Below are 16,414 nucleotides of genomic sequence, written 5' to 3'. Positions count from 1 at the left end.
ACAGAATCATAGAATGGCCTGGGTTGAAAAGGGCCACAATGATCATCTAGTTTCAACCTCCCTGCTATGTGCAGGGTCACCAACCACCAGACCAGGCTGCCCAGAGCCACATCCAGCCTGGCCTTGAATGCATCCGGGGATGGGGCATCCACAGCCTCCTTGGGCAACCTGTTCTAGTGCATCAACACCCTCTAAGTGAAAATAATCTGGTGGGAACCTTCTGCTGGTGGGAGAGCTCACCTTGGCATGATTCCACCATACATCCTTAGTAATGGCACATGGACGTGACCACTCAAGTAGAGGAGAGTGCACAGATGGAACCTGGCTTGGCTCACGGCCTTGGTGGAAAGCTCCAATATTTTCCTCCAGTGATTGTTTAAAGCATCACGAAGCTCACCTCTGAAATTTCTTTTAATGAACTGAAGTTCGCCGCCCTAATTGGTGCACACATAACATGTTTTTAGTCACGAGATACGCAGTTTACTCCAGCATCAAGAAAACATTGGACTGAGACTTTATTAGCTTTATTAGCTATGTACGATAAACCCACTCCTCTGCTTATTTTGATGGTAAAATAAACTCCCAGCATGGATGGTGGGGACGGAGCACAGCAATCTGTTTCAGCTCAGGCCCTGTGTCCTGCTCCCACCCGCACCCCTTGGCGAAAGCATGGCCTGCGCTCCTACAGGTGTTACATTTTTTACTCCCCCAGTGACCAGTAACAGTGCTATTGGATGAGCATAATATATCTCAAAACAATGTGCTGGCATCGCTGAGAACGTACATATAAGGCCACTGAGGTCCACACAGCAAGGATTGCACAATAACCCATTAAAATAAACATTTGCAACCACAGATAGCTGGCCTGAAATCCCTGCTCTGATACAAATAACATCTGGACAACTTTTGTATGCATCTTCCAGCATAAAACACCCTTGAGAAAAAATAGAAGGCAAGCTAAAAGACAAAGGACCACTAAAGATTTTATTATGCTATGGGTGTGGTGCCATAAATTTTAGGAGATTCAGGCAAGAGTTGCCAAGCCTGAATTTAAACAGCATGTTGTTTTTAAAAGTTGTAACATTAGTGACGAACAAGTCCGTATTCTTACATAATTAATCCAGTGTGAAATAGAGTGACTGGAAGACATCCAGTGGTTTAAAAATAACTCAATCATTTATAAGATCCACAGCGCTATAGGATTTAACATTAAGGCACAGGAAGTGAAGGCATCTTGGTACGGAGCATGCTGTTTTAATTCCACAAAAGCTTTGTGAATTCGGCTTAACGGAGCTCCCTGCACAACAGCCCTGTGCCACGCAGAAGCAAGGGAGGTTCCTCTCAAGTGGTCACAGGTTTAACGTCTGGGTTTTTGTCAGCGGGATTTGATTTCATTTTTCCTCTCTCCACCATTTGGAGAAGCCTTTGGCTGGAGATATTATAAAAGAGATGTTTTTTTTTTTTTTTTTTTTTTTTTTTTTTAATGGTAACGCTTAACTGGAAAGACTGGGAGGAAGACAAAGCTACACAGGGACCAAAGGAGTGTCTTCAGATGAAATGTAATCATGGTATGAATCTGAATGGACTACAGCCTTCAGTGTCATTTGTGAGTGGTGTTTTCAGCTGGCAGGCTGCACAGATAGGTGCATATGGGAAACGCAGTATGAGCAGGGCTGCATGTAAAGATACAGACATACTGCCAGGTGAAATCCTCAGTCATCGCTGACCCCAAGTCATCACTTACGTTTGCAAACTGAGGGCTCGGTTCTGCAAGTTATTCTGACACAAATCTCCACCCAGCAAAACCACCTGCAAGAGTCAGACACGGCTACAATCAGTGTTTCAGTGAGCTGGAAGGAAGCATCATGGCTAGTTATAGTGGAGCCCTTCCCTTGCATGTTCGAAACTGAGGGTGAACAGTCCACCCAGAGCTGCCTCTAGCTTTGCTATTTTCAAAAATTTCCAAGTAAAACTGGTGGCAGTGTCATGTGGCCCCTCAGCCCATCCTTAGGATGCTAGGTCATTGGCATCTCATCACTCACTGCTTTGTTCTGCTCTGTGAAAGCCCTCACTATGACACAGTTTGCCCCAAAGAACATTAGGATTCCTGATAAAGGGAAGTAAAGAATAAAGCAAGTGGATATAAGGTGCCTCCTCCTCAGCAGCACGTTTCCCCTTTGCCTGGTTTGACATAGAGGATGAGAGCAGATACATCAAAATTGTAATCTCGAATGATCAAAATAAATCACATACAATTGATTTTGACTAATGTAAAACTAACTGAATACATTTCTGGAAACAGTACTTATGAATTAATAATAGTGATTAAGATGAATTAAACACACAGACTAAATTCTGCTCTACAACATGCTGACTTCCATGGAAACTGTGCGTGCAGATAGGGTCTGAGTATAGCAAGTTAATTCAGAATTATTTTTATCTGTTGAATCAAAGTAGTATGTTAAAAAGAATTTATGTGACTAAATAACATGCTAAACTTACCAATGTTTATTGAGCTTTGAATATTATATTCTCAAATTATCAGTATATCTGCTTAAAAATGCAAGAAGTGGCTTTGTGAAATCCACCACTGCCAGACTGCAGAGAGTCTTAACTGAGTAAAGGTACAAGCAATGTGACCCAAAACAGCATTATCATTTCATTGGATAAGGAGAGATTTAAAGAGTTGTTAATCTCATCTCCCATTCAGTTCTTGGACCCATTCACCATTTGCAAGAACGAAATCAGATGCATAAATGCCACTTCTGCACACGGCATCTGTCTCAAGATGGACCCAGCAACTGTAATGCAGTTTTTCTCTTGAAATACTCAGTTATATTGTTGTTACATATTTTTTTCTATAAGCTTGTATTTTTCATAAAAGCATATTAGATATATTTCACATATGTACACACATTTTTATATGTGTGATATATTTAATTTCTATGCTTATATACATATCTATTTTTCCTATGTTTTTGTCCGTTTGCTTCTGTAATCATTTTGTAAGTTCTTTATGGCAAACTTGTTCTTGGACAGAAATTCTGTGAAACTTAGACTAAGGGAAATGTAGTCCACTGAAATGCACCATATGGTTTCACCTGTGAGGATTTACAGATGTACACTTAAGAAAGATTGATTCAGGCAAGTTCAAATCTGTCAGGTGGATAAATGGTGCTTAAGACTGTGAGTAAGAACTGCAAGGAATATGGGTATTTGAAAGGTAGCATGTATCATGTTAAACTCTCGTTGCCTGCTATCAGTTCAGATTAATTCTGATGAGAACATCAGTAAAGAACGTGTAGGTGATCAGAGGAGAGCCTGTATTGCTGGAGAAGATTAAAGTAGCGAGGTACATAAAGATCAATTAAATGAAGGCTGAGATGCAACTTCTGTCTATGAGTAAGCCAGCGGGGGTTAAAAGAAGCTGTGAGATTTGCTATTAACACAAATATGAATGGATATCATCTGGTTGTTAATGAGCTTCAGGAGAAGCTTGACAAAGGGATCTGACCATGAGAACTCTCCAGCAGCCATCCCACAAGAGCATGGGGACAGAGGAAGTAAGAAAACAACAACCTCGGAGGCTGGTTAATATGGAGCTTGGTCAATTCTCAAATGGGATTTGGGCAAGAAACTCAGTGCTCAGAGGGTCCCTGCTAGTCCTGTACTATGAAAATGAGAGGGAAGGGGAAAAGGGAAATAGGGAAAAAGGGAAATCATCTCTAAATGTTTAATGCTTAGAAAAAAAAAAAAAAAAGGAAGATTTACCAAAAGTGATGACTTTAAACAGTTCCCAACAAAATATTCCCCCAAAATATTTTGATCACTAGTAAGTGTTTTTGCAGTAGAAAACTCACTCTTACCTTGTTTTTCTAGTGACTCAAGGCAGAAGCAGGCAAGACGTCTGGAAGGGACTTGAACATTTATGCCTCAGTGCTGCTGCTTGACTTCCTCCAGAGAAGGGAGAGCATGCTTGGGTTAGTCTTCATGTTTGTGGTGATTAAACAGCTCCTGGTCTCACCTCTTGCTGAATCCTAATGAAATATGATATGTTGTCTGTTTGCTACATATTAACAGGAAAATGTTCTGTTTTCCCATCCGCAGATGTTTGCCAAAAGGGAGATCACAGTTCTTTCTAATGCAGACCTTGCAAGGCCTAGCACAAGGCAAAGACACTTGAGCACTGGAATAGTTTCTTGGAGACTCTGATGGCTCTTCTGCATATGGTAAGTTTAAATAAATATCTGCTACCAGATTTCTTACCTTAGACCAGCTGCATACACCAGATGCTCTAGTTAGTTGACCGTATCAGAATTTCTCTGTAGAAGTTTCTTCTGTAGAAGAAAATATCCATCCCAGGAAAAGGCTGTTGGGAAAGCCACAGTTGAAGTGTTTTCTCCCTGTGTTATTAAAATAGAGCATTAGCTAAAAAAGTTTTAATCAGTTTCATTTTTATCAGCAATTTGAAAAATCATTGTGATTTACTAAAAATATGGTATTTTTGGAAATCCTTTTGTATAAAGAATGTTGTGGTTTCGAATTTTCATCCAAGAGCTGGATTAATTTCTTTTCTAAAAACATAAAATATGTAATGGGAAGGGATTTCCATTTTCTACCCAGTCATGACATTTAGTGGTATTATTAAAATTAGTTATTTTCATTCCTTTTATGTAGGACCATTCATAAATATTGTACGTTGTAGCAAGTTGAGTTTGGGCCTACACACAAGCTAGTTTATACAGAGTAAGGCAGTCAAGACCAGAATCTTTTGCAAAGTATATATATATATATATTTATTTAATGAATTTGTAAGAAAATATAATTACAGGACAGGTCAGAATATGTTAAAAATCGATTTTTAATGATCAAAGGACCAAACTGAAATCATTCAATGCATATAAATACTCCAGCTTTCAGAATTGCTATCAAGTAACATAAAGCAAATCATACAATCAAAACTTGGCCCTCACTCTTCAAGATGCTGAAGGCCATCCAGCACAGTCATTAGGTGGATATAAGCTGTATCTAACATGGGAGTTTGCTGCTAATTGGTAGAGGCCAATTACAAATTAGTCCAGCATCCTGATAAAATAACCTTCAATTTTCAGGACTCTGATTTTTATTACTCCTTCGACATGTGAAAGGAAAAAAGAATTTTCTACTGTGTTGACCTGGACCCTGTAAATAAACAGCACAAAGGAATGGCTTGGAAATGAAATTCTTAACATTGTCAGTATGACCTGGAGCAGGGACACTGGTGTTGGTACAGGTTTTGATGTTTATATCATTCACTAGACCTACTATAGACCAGGAGCTGGTGGTACCAAGCTTGGTCCCCAGCAAAGAAGAGGTTGAGAAGACTGCTGAAGATCAATCAGCTTTAGATGGCCAACCAAATTTCTGGAGTTGTGAGCAGTGCAGAAAAGCCATTTGCTCGTAGGGAAGGTGTAAATCTGGCAGCTGTTCTCCAGGGAAAAATGTCACTAGTTTCCAGAATATAGAGAAAATACTTTTGTCAGATTCTATAATGCCTCTTACATTCGTGATAGGAAGATACATCAAATGATTTGAGCTGTAGCATCCCCGATTCAATCTGTAACATCCCCATACATATGTATTTTAAATGCCCTAACCTTTGCTGCAACCTAAATGAAGGGGGAAAAAAAAAATCAGTCCCATTTCTTATAGATCATGAATTAGAAAGTGATTATTTTCCTTTAGAGAAGATACCTACTGAAAAATGGTGACATTATGCTCTTTTCAAATGGATGCTGTGGCTTTTATAGATGCTCTTGGTACAATCCATTTCTGTGAACTGCATGTTAGAAGGCTTTACCACTCCATTATAGATAAGTGTTAAGACCAGGCTGGGAACATGTGCCTTGGTGCCACAGCATCTTTTGGACTGCATTGCAAGGGAGAATAAATGCAGTAAAGCTTAAAGTTGGTTAAGAAGGAAGTGAAGAAGAGCTCTGAGCACTGAAGGTACACAGTGGGAAACAAATTTGTCCTGTGAACAGGGCCCTGGGATTTGCAATCCCATCCAACCACCTATTGATACCAAAAATTTCAGCAATGTTTCAGACCTACCTCTTGTCTCTGCGTAATCCTATGCTCTGTTTCTCTGATATAATGCAAACACCCTTTCTTTGTATAGAATCCAAATCCAAGCTATAAAATCACATATTTGGCTCACATGTAAAAATTGCCCAAGAGAGCCAGGTTACTCTTTTTAAAAGTAATAACTTCTTAAAAAGTAGAATTGCATTATTATTCTTTGACTTATTCATAGTTAATAATCAGAATAGATCGTTTCAATGATCCAAAGCTGACATTTTTACACTCTGTTTTCAGTAATATTAAAGTGTAGCTCAGCCCCCACAACTTAGATGAAATATTTCATGCAATATCAGCTTTTTGGCAGACATTGGATTTGTGTACCCATCAAAACTGCATCTTCTGAGAAGAGAAAGAATTAAGAAAAAGTCATTTACCCAGTTAATTCTGTAACCATTGATTTCAGTGTAAACCCCTTCCTCTTTATAAGATTAATTTTGTTCTTCCCATGTCCCACAGAAAAATCTTGTGCCCAGAGAAAAGCTGCTATGAAAGGGATACAAATGAATCTACTTAGATAATTGTAATTCCAGTCAGACACTGGCACCACGTAGTTCATGTTTTATCATAAGGGACCAATTTCTAAGATTTAGCCATCAGTCTAAAGAGTGCAACACAGCATTTAGACCCCGATACTGCAACAAAGACAGAGTTGGCTCCAGTCAAGGAGAGATACCTGGGTCTTTACTTGAGATCTGCAAACAAGTTGGAGTTTTTGTGATGCAACAATAACAGCATCTGCAAAAGCCTTGTGGTTCTAACATTCAACATATATTTATCAATAAAATGAGGACTATGGGCCCTTCAGCCCATCAATGGTGAGTTTGGAGGGGTAAAAAAAGAAAGAAAACATGGAATCCTGAATGCTGCCATTGATGATGCCTACCCTATGTTTGAGAAGCAACATCAAATAAAAACCACACCAGTTTCATGTGTTTTTTTAGTGGAATCACCACAAAAGGATTTCCCCCCTCCTCTTTTTTTCTAATCAAAGACTGATTAATTAATTCTCATTATCTCCATCTCTGTCACAAAGATATCATGGTGATGCTGTCAGAAAGCCGTTGTAATTTGCCTCGGGCATGGCTGTAATTTGGTGGTGGTTGAAGTGATCACTCGTTATTTTAGTAGGTCCCATCATCCCCACAGAAAAATGCTCACAGGCAGGAGATGTGTACCCAAGTATGACAGAAATAGGTGGTAAAAGCAGAATGAGCCTCACCCTGAGCAACCCTCAAAAGAGCAGGGCAAATAAACCATGGCCTCCTACCTCCACAATGGCACCAAAGGCAGATTCAGACCAAGTTAGGACAGAAACCAGTCTGAAAAACAAACAAACAAACAAAAAATCCTCTTTCAAAGCAAAAATTGTTCAGAGAAAACTTGTACGCAGCAGCTGCTATTGGGGCAGAGGGAAGAGTAAAAAAAAAAAGCCTCTCCTAGAAGACTTGCAGGGCAGCAGCCTGCTAAACGTGACCACATCAGGAAACAGTCCTCACCACAGCTTCATCAGGGTGAGCTGAGACAACACCATGAATGTGGGAGACCAGTAGGACCAAGTGTTACTGGCAGCGTGCAGTACAAACTGAAAGCATCCATAGACAATTGAAACCACATTGCATGAATCCTCCTCAAATCACAAGGTTAATGCAGATCCAGCTTTCAACTCAGTGAGCTACATAAACCAGATGAGGTACAGCGAACAATGGCTCATGCGGGTGTCCCAGTTTCCACCAACAATGTTAGCCACATTGGTGGTGACTCAATTTGTTTCCATCATATGCTCTTTAGAGTCGCCTCTGGCGGCTTTAATTTTCATACTCCTTTTCCAAATGAACATTATCCAACTGCAGCAAGAGGAGTTGGCACCCAGCAAAAGGCATGTGAAGCTCCATTTTCATAACATACTAAATGACACAGGGTTTAAGGGTTGCTCCTCTTCCTTTTGACTCTTATGGCTCACATTCAGAGTTCAGCTCAGATCATGATATCTTCCTATGCAGTCATACAGTAAAGCAAAAGGAGTCAGCAATAACCAAATAACCATATATGACATTAAAAAAAATAGCCAGGTTTGGCAAAAATGGATAGTAATCCCATGTGTATGTATACCTGCCTTTTATATAGCCTTGTACTATATCTTCTTTAGTGAAGAAGAAGCAAAACAGAAGAAATAACATAAATCTACATCTGACCTCAGTGAAAAGATCGTCTTTCTCAGTGTAACATACTGTAACATGAAGTTTGCTCTCCCAGCATTATTTGTTTAATAGAAATATTTTCCATACCACCTGGTTCTGGCAGAAAGTCAGAATTTGCATTTATATGAGGTAGTTTATCAAATATAACATACAGAAGTCTGTTAAGTACACATTGCATTTTGTTTGTGAGAAAATCTGTTTGTATTTAATGTAGTTTTTAAATTAACCTTAATGAAAGCTTCTGAAAATTGTTGTTCTAAGCATTTGAAATATGCAACAAAAACTAGTGGAAGACATAAACATGTTTTCCATTATGTGTTATCAGATAGTCCAAAATTACTACAAAAAAGAACGTGGGACTATGTTAAATTAGAAAGATAAGCAAGCATTTAGTTAAAAGGCAAAGGTCTTTAGAAGAGTAAAGCATCTGACAGTTAACCCCAAAGTCTTACAATCTCCTACTAAGAGGAGTACAGCACTTGCAGAATACAGTAGGGTGTTTTAACCACATCCACAGCTCAGATGAAACATAGGGCATGTTTCATAGAAATCCCGTGGTGGATGTTTGTTCCAGCCAATATTTATAGAGTAGTTGCATTCCCATGGCCATTTTGAAGATCCTACTAAAAGAGTATCAAATATGATTTGCCCACAGCTCTATCTTTTGGAAAGAACCAACCTAAAAACCCAACCTTTATAAATGGCCTTATTATACATAATCCCTTCAATTATCAAAATACTATTTTCTGTTGTCCTCTGCTGTTTGCTGATTTAATTTTCTCCTGTAGCATAAGACAGCCTGTTTTCAGTTGATAGTTACACTGGTGGCTTCACAAAAAATATAACATACAAAGGAAAAATCTTTGACGTTATGACTTTCTTTCCAGCCTTTCCTCATATATCAGATTAAATCTTTTATAAAAGAATAAAGAGATGCTGTGGAAAATTGCCAAACAAGGACAGGTATCAACAGGACATTTAACCTATGTGAGCAGTGAGATTAGAGGGAAGCAGTAGCTTGATGATGGGATGTTGTGACAAAAATCATTCAAATAATAGCAATAGAAGTATCACTGGTAGTGAACAAGTAAGGGAAGGAAAATCTGACTAATGACTTTGTTTTACTATTCTGGTAACCCTTTGCATAAAGAAAACTCAGTAAAATCAGGTTTTAATCAGGGTGATATTTTTCTGGAAACTCTTTCTTCCCAACACATTCTGGCACTTAACCAGTGTTTCAATAACATTCCCACAGTAAGTTTCGAGTCAAACTTCTTTTTCATGAGCAACTGCTCTGGAAAACAGGAAAATCGAAGAGCTTTTCTCAGAAAGCCATTACTTTTCTGAGAGACATATAAAAAGGCAAATACTCAGTTAGCTGTTTATATAGTCGCAGATTACAAAACAAAAAATGTTAAGTTCTACAAGAATCCACCCAGTAAGAACCTAGTCATAAGTATCAGGTCTCACTGACATGCTGCTGTCAAGGTGACCAAGACGTGTCATCACTTCAGACTGTTTGCACACATCGAGATTCAGACTAAGCTGAACAAGTCTGCATCTATCTACACAGATCACCTCCAGTAAGCATCTGAGATTTCTCCCTGGCTCCATTTAATTTATATCCTCTCACTATTGTATTGGAAACTTGGGGTATTTTTTGTTTTATCTTGAAGCATAATAGAGGCAGGGCAATCTAGCTATCATCTGGGTGGTGGAATACTGGAAATCTTGTTTTGGATCACATTCTCAGCCTCTAGTTTAAGGGGAATGATTTCCTATAACTGAGCTACAGATCACTGTGCTTGTAGGGTGGTCACAGAATACCAGTTCTGCTTTGCATTAAAAGTGGAATTTTTAATAGCCGAGGAGGAAAAAGAAGGAAGAACTGAAAAGTTGCAATATGAAAATTTAGCAGTAGGGCCTATTCCTAAATACTGTGTAGTCTCATTGACTACATCAAATCATTGATTTCCAAGGTTTCCATGGTCCTTTCCAGCCAGATCAGACTAAATGCAGAACATTTGGGAGAGTCAGCCTCCCATAACCCTTCACCCCTTGGCTTTCCTCACATTTCTGTGAGATTGTTAACCAGACACCTACAGCCATGAGAAGCCTAATGAGTTCTTTGATTCCCTTACCCTACAACTTGCAGTTTTAATGTAAAGGGCCTAAAATCTCCAATGTTTCATGCTTGTGGATTCATACATGGGAATCTGGAAGGTTTAAGAGCTTGACTGCATTTTCTGTGTTTGCAGGTTGCAGTCCATAGATGGGATGGGGGATGTTGACTTCTCGGGTGTCGCGAGGAACAGAGCTGTTGTAGGAATGCTGAGAAGCCAGTCTGGGTGAGGGGAAGACCTCAGAACAATAGCAGAGAGCTTGAGGACATCTTCCATTAATAAGAAAGTTCTTGGCGTACATAATAGCCACACTTATGAAAGTTTTCTGAGCCTTTCCTAAATAGCTAAAGGAGAGTCTTTTTAGGCTTTTTATTTTGAGAGATGGAATGAACAGAATGTGCACAGTCTTTGGACATGATGGGGAGAGAGATGGAACTGTGCATTTGCGCCTAGGCCAAAAAATAATTAAAGCAATAATGCACTGCAAAGGAGTATGTTATGAAACTCCTTAAGGAGGACTTTTAGCCAGATACAACTGATGACAAATATTTTTTTGCATTAATAGCCCCAACAGGCAGTATTATAAATACCTATAAGAATTTATAAATGGTATTTTAGGGTGTCATTCTGGTTGTTTTTTACACGTGAATATATTACACATTTGGTTTAAGAAGATACTGAACGCTGTCTAACGGCAGACTGTGAAAAACGGCATGAGTGGAGGTTTAGGGCAACTTTGGAAAGATCTGGGGTTGCATCATGAAAGCCAAATAATGTAAGTTTACTGTAACAGGATAAATATACCTATGAAAAACACTAGAGCTACAGGGTCATGGCCCATGACACAAAAGGGATGCAGAGGGTCTCTGGAGCAGGAAACTATTTGGCAACCTTTATGCCTTAGCTGGCGGGGAGCAGTGAGAAGCTAATTTAGTCAGTGGGTAGGAGAGGCAGCTCGGAGAAAAGAGTTGGGAAACCAAAGGCGGCCGCACTGAACTATCAAGAAATGCATTTTGAAAGTTATTATGTAACATTACGGTCAAAACTGAAGATAAGAGCCTGATGCATCACAGCATTAGTGAAGTCAGTGTTAATATGTTTGCATAGATAAGGAAGATTTGGCGTAGTATACAGGCATAAAAATGAGAAGCCAACATTAGCTGAAACTGAGCTGAAAGCACCATTGCCAAGAGATGTAATTCTTGTCTGCATCTCCTGGAATATCAAGGTTTCTATAGTTTACAAACATATGGGTTTTCAAAGCTATTACAACTGTGACATCAATTTAGAAGCTACAAATAGGCAAGAGGTTAAGATTAGAGCTGGCCAGGAATTTTCGTACAAAACAGAATTTTGCATTTTAGCCAGGATTAGTTAAGATAACTGAGCTTTACAACATCATACTGCCAGGTGAAAAAATGACTCACTTGACAAGCTCAGTGCAGCTGGGATGAGTACTTTTGAATTGTGTTTTTACATAAACATTCACAAGGCGTTGTCATTATTAAGAAGAAGATGCACTATGGAGAACTGTACCTTCAAACTGTTCAGGCAAGGGAGGGCATTTCGGGAGCCACTGCTTTCCTTGGATTTCACAGAGCAGTGAGGCGGCTCTGGCTTCTCCGTACAACAGGACAGCTTAACCCTTTATGTCATACCCAAGGTCTGGAATAATGTGTGCTTTTGAAGAAGGTCGTCGATATTGAAGAACAAATGTTCTACATCAAACTGTACCTAAAATTAGCATCTGAAAAAAAAAATATCAAAAACAAATCAAATCTTGTTTCATCAGAAATTTCTCCTTTGGGCATAAAACCAATAGCCAAATACCATAATAAAAAGGAGCAAAAGAAACAACCAAATAATACCCGAGCAGAAAAAAGGAAAAAAACAAATCATACCATGCAGCGGACCTTTTTGCACAAAAAAAAGCTCTGTCACAGAAAGTGAAAAACCAGACGGAGAAGCAAGGCAATCCTTTACCCAATCACTACATGCTCAATCAAAGAATTCTGAACTTCAGCGGAATTCACTTAGACACTGGGGATTAAATGGGCAGAAACCTAGATTACAAATCAAAGAGCACTGAACAGCGCTTGTATATGTTCTGCTTATGAAAGCTGCTTAATGATTAAAGTCATCTATGCTTAAAAAAAGGAATAAAAAAAACAGGAAAGCAAAACTGTTGAGGTCTGAAAGTATGTCTCTGGATTGACAGGTCATAGGTTAAATCCAGATGAGGGTCACTCAAGCCTGGTGTTAGTCTAAATGAGTACAACATTAATGCTGAAAAATCCTCGCGATGAGCTCACCACCTGTCTGCTGCAGAAATCCGACCAGTCCAGGCTCAGTTCAAACTTGATGTTTACTTGCATTTACAGCACTTGCGTGCTGCTAACTCGGGAGAATGAAGTTAGTAATCTGGCTTTTGATTTCAATCACTTTGTCTATCCTTAATTTACTTTTGTCTACTGCCATATAAAAAGGCTCTATTTTTCACTGCAAGTACAACAGGATGCTCATACTTCAGGACTTTCATTTCAATGAGATTTTAAATGTTGGTCTTTGTCAGGAAAACACACAGGAAACTTTCCTTAAAAGAAAAATCTTATTCAGAAGATGTTCATCTTGAATCAAAACAAGAGAAGTCTGGAAAAGGTAAAGGAGAATTTGGGTAAACTATAGGTTGGCAGTCATAGCTAGGCCGATAACACGGACATTTAGGTCCTGATCCCAAATCAAATAAATACCCTATTGATACAGAATTGAGCCATGAAAAACATCAGAGGGTTAAAGTAACCAACACTTAAAGGGAAGAGGAATAGATCACTTGCTACACATATTCCATTATATTTTAAAAACTCATAGGGTTGATGTGAGCTTGTTATCATTCATTAAAAGATAAAAATTGCTGCAAAAGGTACATACTTTGCAAGTATATAGCAGCTAATCTCAGACCTCTAATAGATTTAACCTTGTATATTCACAGATATTTAAAGTGTTATGGTTTGAAGGTCATCTCCTCTGTCTTACAGTGAAAGGAAAGCAAAGAAAGGAATAAAAATTAGACAGAATTAATTCTTCAAAAAGTTTTTACAAATCAAAACCCTGCAGTTTCACACTGAGAACAAAAGAAGCATATTAAACACCAAAGTTTATCAAGACAAATTAGGTCCCAGTTTCAAATTTTCTTTAATCTTTTGCATCTGAACGTTTTTTTGCCTCATGCTGTTTTCCCTAGTTAAATGTTAAAATGAATTCTAGCCAATACCATTGACTTCCTCCCTTAAAAATATTGAGACACATAATAAAAAATTAATTACTTCCCCTAATTTCCGTGTGATTCTTTAAAAAGATGTAAAATTCATTTAAAGTAAGTGGTGACTTTGTCTTTGAAGATCACGACAATTAACATGGATCAAAGCTTAGGTTCTGTAACGATGATAGCTTATTAGCATAATGAAATTAACTTAGAGACAAGAATCTTTAATAGGTACAACAAAAACGCTTTAATAATACTTGAAGAAAATTATGTATTTGCTAGAAGTACAACAGTTTCAGACTTTCTATCCAATTAATAAGTTGTTAATTAACTCCTTTTCCAAACAATGTGCACTTTAAGTTAACATCTGCCCATTGGATAACACTTTCCTATGGTATTTTTTCTTAATATACTGTAGAACTGCCTCAGTCTTACTGGGAATTCCTCATTGGACTATTCCTATACTAGGGAAACAGGACCCAAATATAGTAATATGCTTTCTGTATCTAACCAATTAAATAAAGGAGAGGCTTATTTCAAAGATGAGGAGTAGGAGTGGGTAATTCCTTAATTATGGCTGCATTGTTTGCGGCAGTGCTTGGTTTCAGATTTCTTTGCATTTTCAATAGAAATTATTTTCTGTAGTTTATGTGTCTCTGTAAAATGGCTCTCTGATGACTAGTGCCATATATGGACTTGACTTGGGAGCAATTTTCATATTTTTTCAAATATCTATTTATAGTTCTGCGTTACAAGATTTTACAGCCTTATTTATAAGGTTGTAAATCAATAACTATTGTCTTTAAAGATATGGAGAAGGAAGGTTGCTCACAAAAAAAAAAAAAAAATTAAAACAGAGCCGCACATATAAAAATAGTATTTCCATAGTCTTTGCTTTGTAGCACTGAATAATGAGGGCTTTCAGGACTTTAATTTTTAATTACAATGGCACATTTTTGTTTGAGGGGCTTCTGCCTGCATAGTGGCTTGGGGATCAAGAATTTCACAGAGCATTTTGCTTTTTGCAAGTGGATTTGGAGAACACACGGGACTGTGCGGAATGGATAGGGTTCAAAGCCTCAGCACGAAATGTTCAGGCCAGCAATGGAACAATTAAACAGGTCTTATTTGAAACAAATGAGTTATTATATTCTATCAGGTCAAGGATCCATGTTTTAATAAATCCCTAATTACAGTAACTTCTCATTTAATCTGGCAAATTCTAAGTGAGTTAAGAATTTATGAGTTGGAATCAGCAATAAAAAGTATGCCCGTCCACTAGTCCACTCAAGGCCACACAGGTTGATCTCATTTTGAGTAACAAGGAAGCCAGGAATGTATCTCCTAAACAGGGCACTGTGACATTTTGTTTTTGCAGAAAAAAAGAAAAACAAATCTGGAAATTCTTATTTCCCTCTTTTCAGAGATAACAAGCAAACAAAAGCAGCACAAGAACATTTCTGAGGTCATTCTATACCTTGGAGAACTCTTCTACCACAAACCTAAGAGTACGTAGACCTTTTTGTGCAACATCCAGCCAAAATTCTTCTATCCATCTGTTGCTGGCTATGGTTCTGTTTTCCATTTCTGATCCAGCATGGCTCTGTACAGTCCCACAGTACAGTCACCTCTGAAATGAGATCAAAATGAGTCCTGAAATGAGTCCTGACACAGAGCAGAGTGTAGGTAAGGTCTGGGGTGCATCGTGGGTACCAATGGTGCCCACATAGTGCCAAGACTGTATGGAGAGTCATGTAGCCCTCGAGGAGTTGCATGCCTTCACATGGCAATTTTACCATTGGAATTAAAAGGTTGATTACCGCTTCAAGCACATCTCCTTTAGCCACAGCCACATCTGCATACTCATGAGATGAAGCTGAGAAAACCACTGTTTTCTGCACATAGATAGACAACACTACTCTGCTGTTGCCTCTTTGATGGGCATAAATACATAAAGTTCTGCTTATTACACCTATAGTTAGTTTTTGATTGCTTACTTAAATTCTTGCAGAAGTTTAACTTTATTTTGTCAGAAATCAGAATAGATCTTTCTCTTCTTTTTCTTTTGTAAATTTCTCCTAAAATGTCAAAGGCTAAAAAAACTTGTTTGGAAAGAAAAAATAAAAGAAGAGCAAGAGCTGTGCACTGCAGCAACTCCGAGGATTTGGAAGTGGATGCCTGTGGGCTCCTGCAGCCCCACATGCTACTCACTCACTAATAAGTAAACAACTGGAACATCATGAGAGGTGGCAGATGTGACCATCATTTTGCCCAACTATTCCCAAAGTTCCTGGGGCAATTTTGACACTGAAATTGCTCCTGGACCAGTAATACAAAGCCCTCTGTAACTGGTGGGTTCCTCTTGGAGTATGCTAACTCAACACTGGGAGAATTTGGAACCATTTCTTTGAGAAGTCCCCAGCATTGACTGGTGCAGGTCGCTGAGCTCTGTAGAAACCAAATCCACCACTGACTCACAGGAGAATCTGCCTGAAAAGGAAAAAAAAAAAAATTAAAAAAAAAATGAAGATATTTCCTTTTAACAACTTGCTTTTGGCAAATCAGGATTTTGGGGGGTAAAATGTTTCCAGATTGTAAATCCATCAGATAATTCCTCATTTGCAAGTTCTTTGGTATCATATTCCAAGAAATACGATATTACCTTGGCTGGGAAGTGCAGTCAAAAGAGCATCGTCACCTACTTCTTT

At 38.5% G+C, this 16,414-nt stretch overlaps 1 long non-coding RNA gene across 18 annotated transcripts in view; it reads right to left on the bottom strand.

Annotated features, from left to right (window-relative positions):
- Positions 1-16,414, bottom strand: part of LOC107053852 — a 195,570-nt gene that overhangs the window by 62,518 nt on the left and 116,638 nt on the right. For all 18 annotated transcript variants that reach the window (XR_005861391.2, XR_006939940.1, XR_006939932.1 and 15 more), the window contains 8 exons: positions 16,185-16,196; positions 15,184-15,336; positions 11,981-12,191; positions 7,391-7,442; positions 4,267-4,403; positions 3,867-4,037; positions 1,745-1,809; positions 241-434 (listed from right to left, as the gene is read on the bottom strand). This is a non-coding gene — a long non-coding RNA (uncharacterized LOC107053852). The remainder of the gene's footprint in view (positions 1-240; positions 435-1,744; positions 1,810-3,866; positions 4,038-4,266; positions 4,404-7,390; positions 7,443-11,980; positions 12,192-15,183; positions 15,337-16,184; positions 16,197-16,414) is intronic.

The sequence above is a fragment of the Gallus gallus genome, chromosome 7 (assembly GCF_016699485.2).
Source record: "Gallus gallus isolate bGalGal1 chromosome 7, bGalGal1.mat.broiler.GRCg7b, whole genome shotgun sequence".
NCBI classification, from domain to species: Eukaryota; Metazoa; Chordata; class Aves; order Galliformes; family Phasianidae; genus Gallus; species Gallus gallus.
Note: the sequence above shows the minus strand (reverse complement) of the source record. Positions and strands in the feature narration are given on the sequence as shown.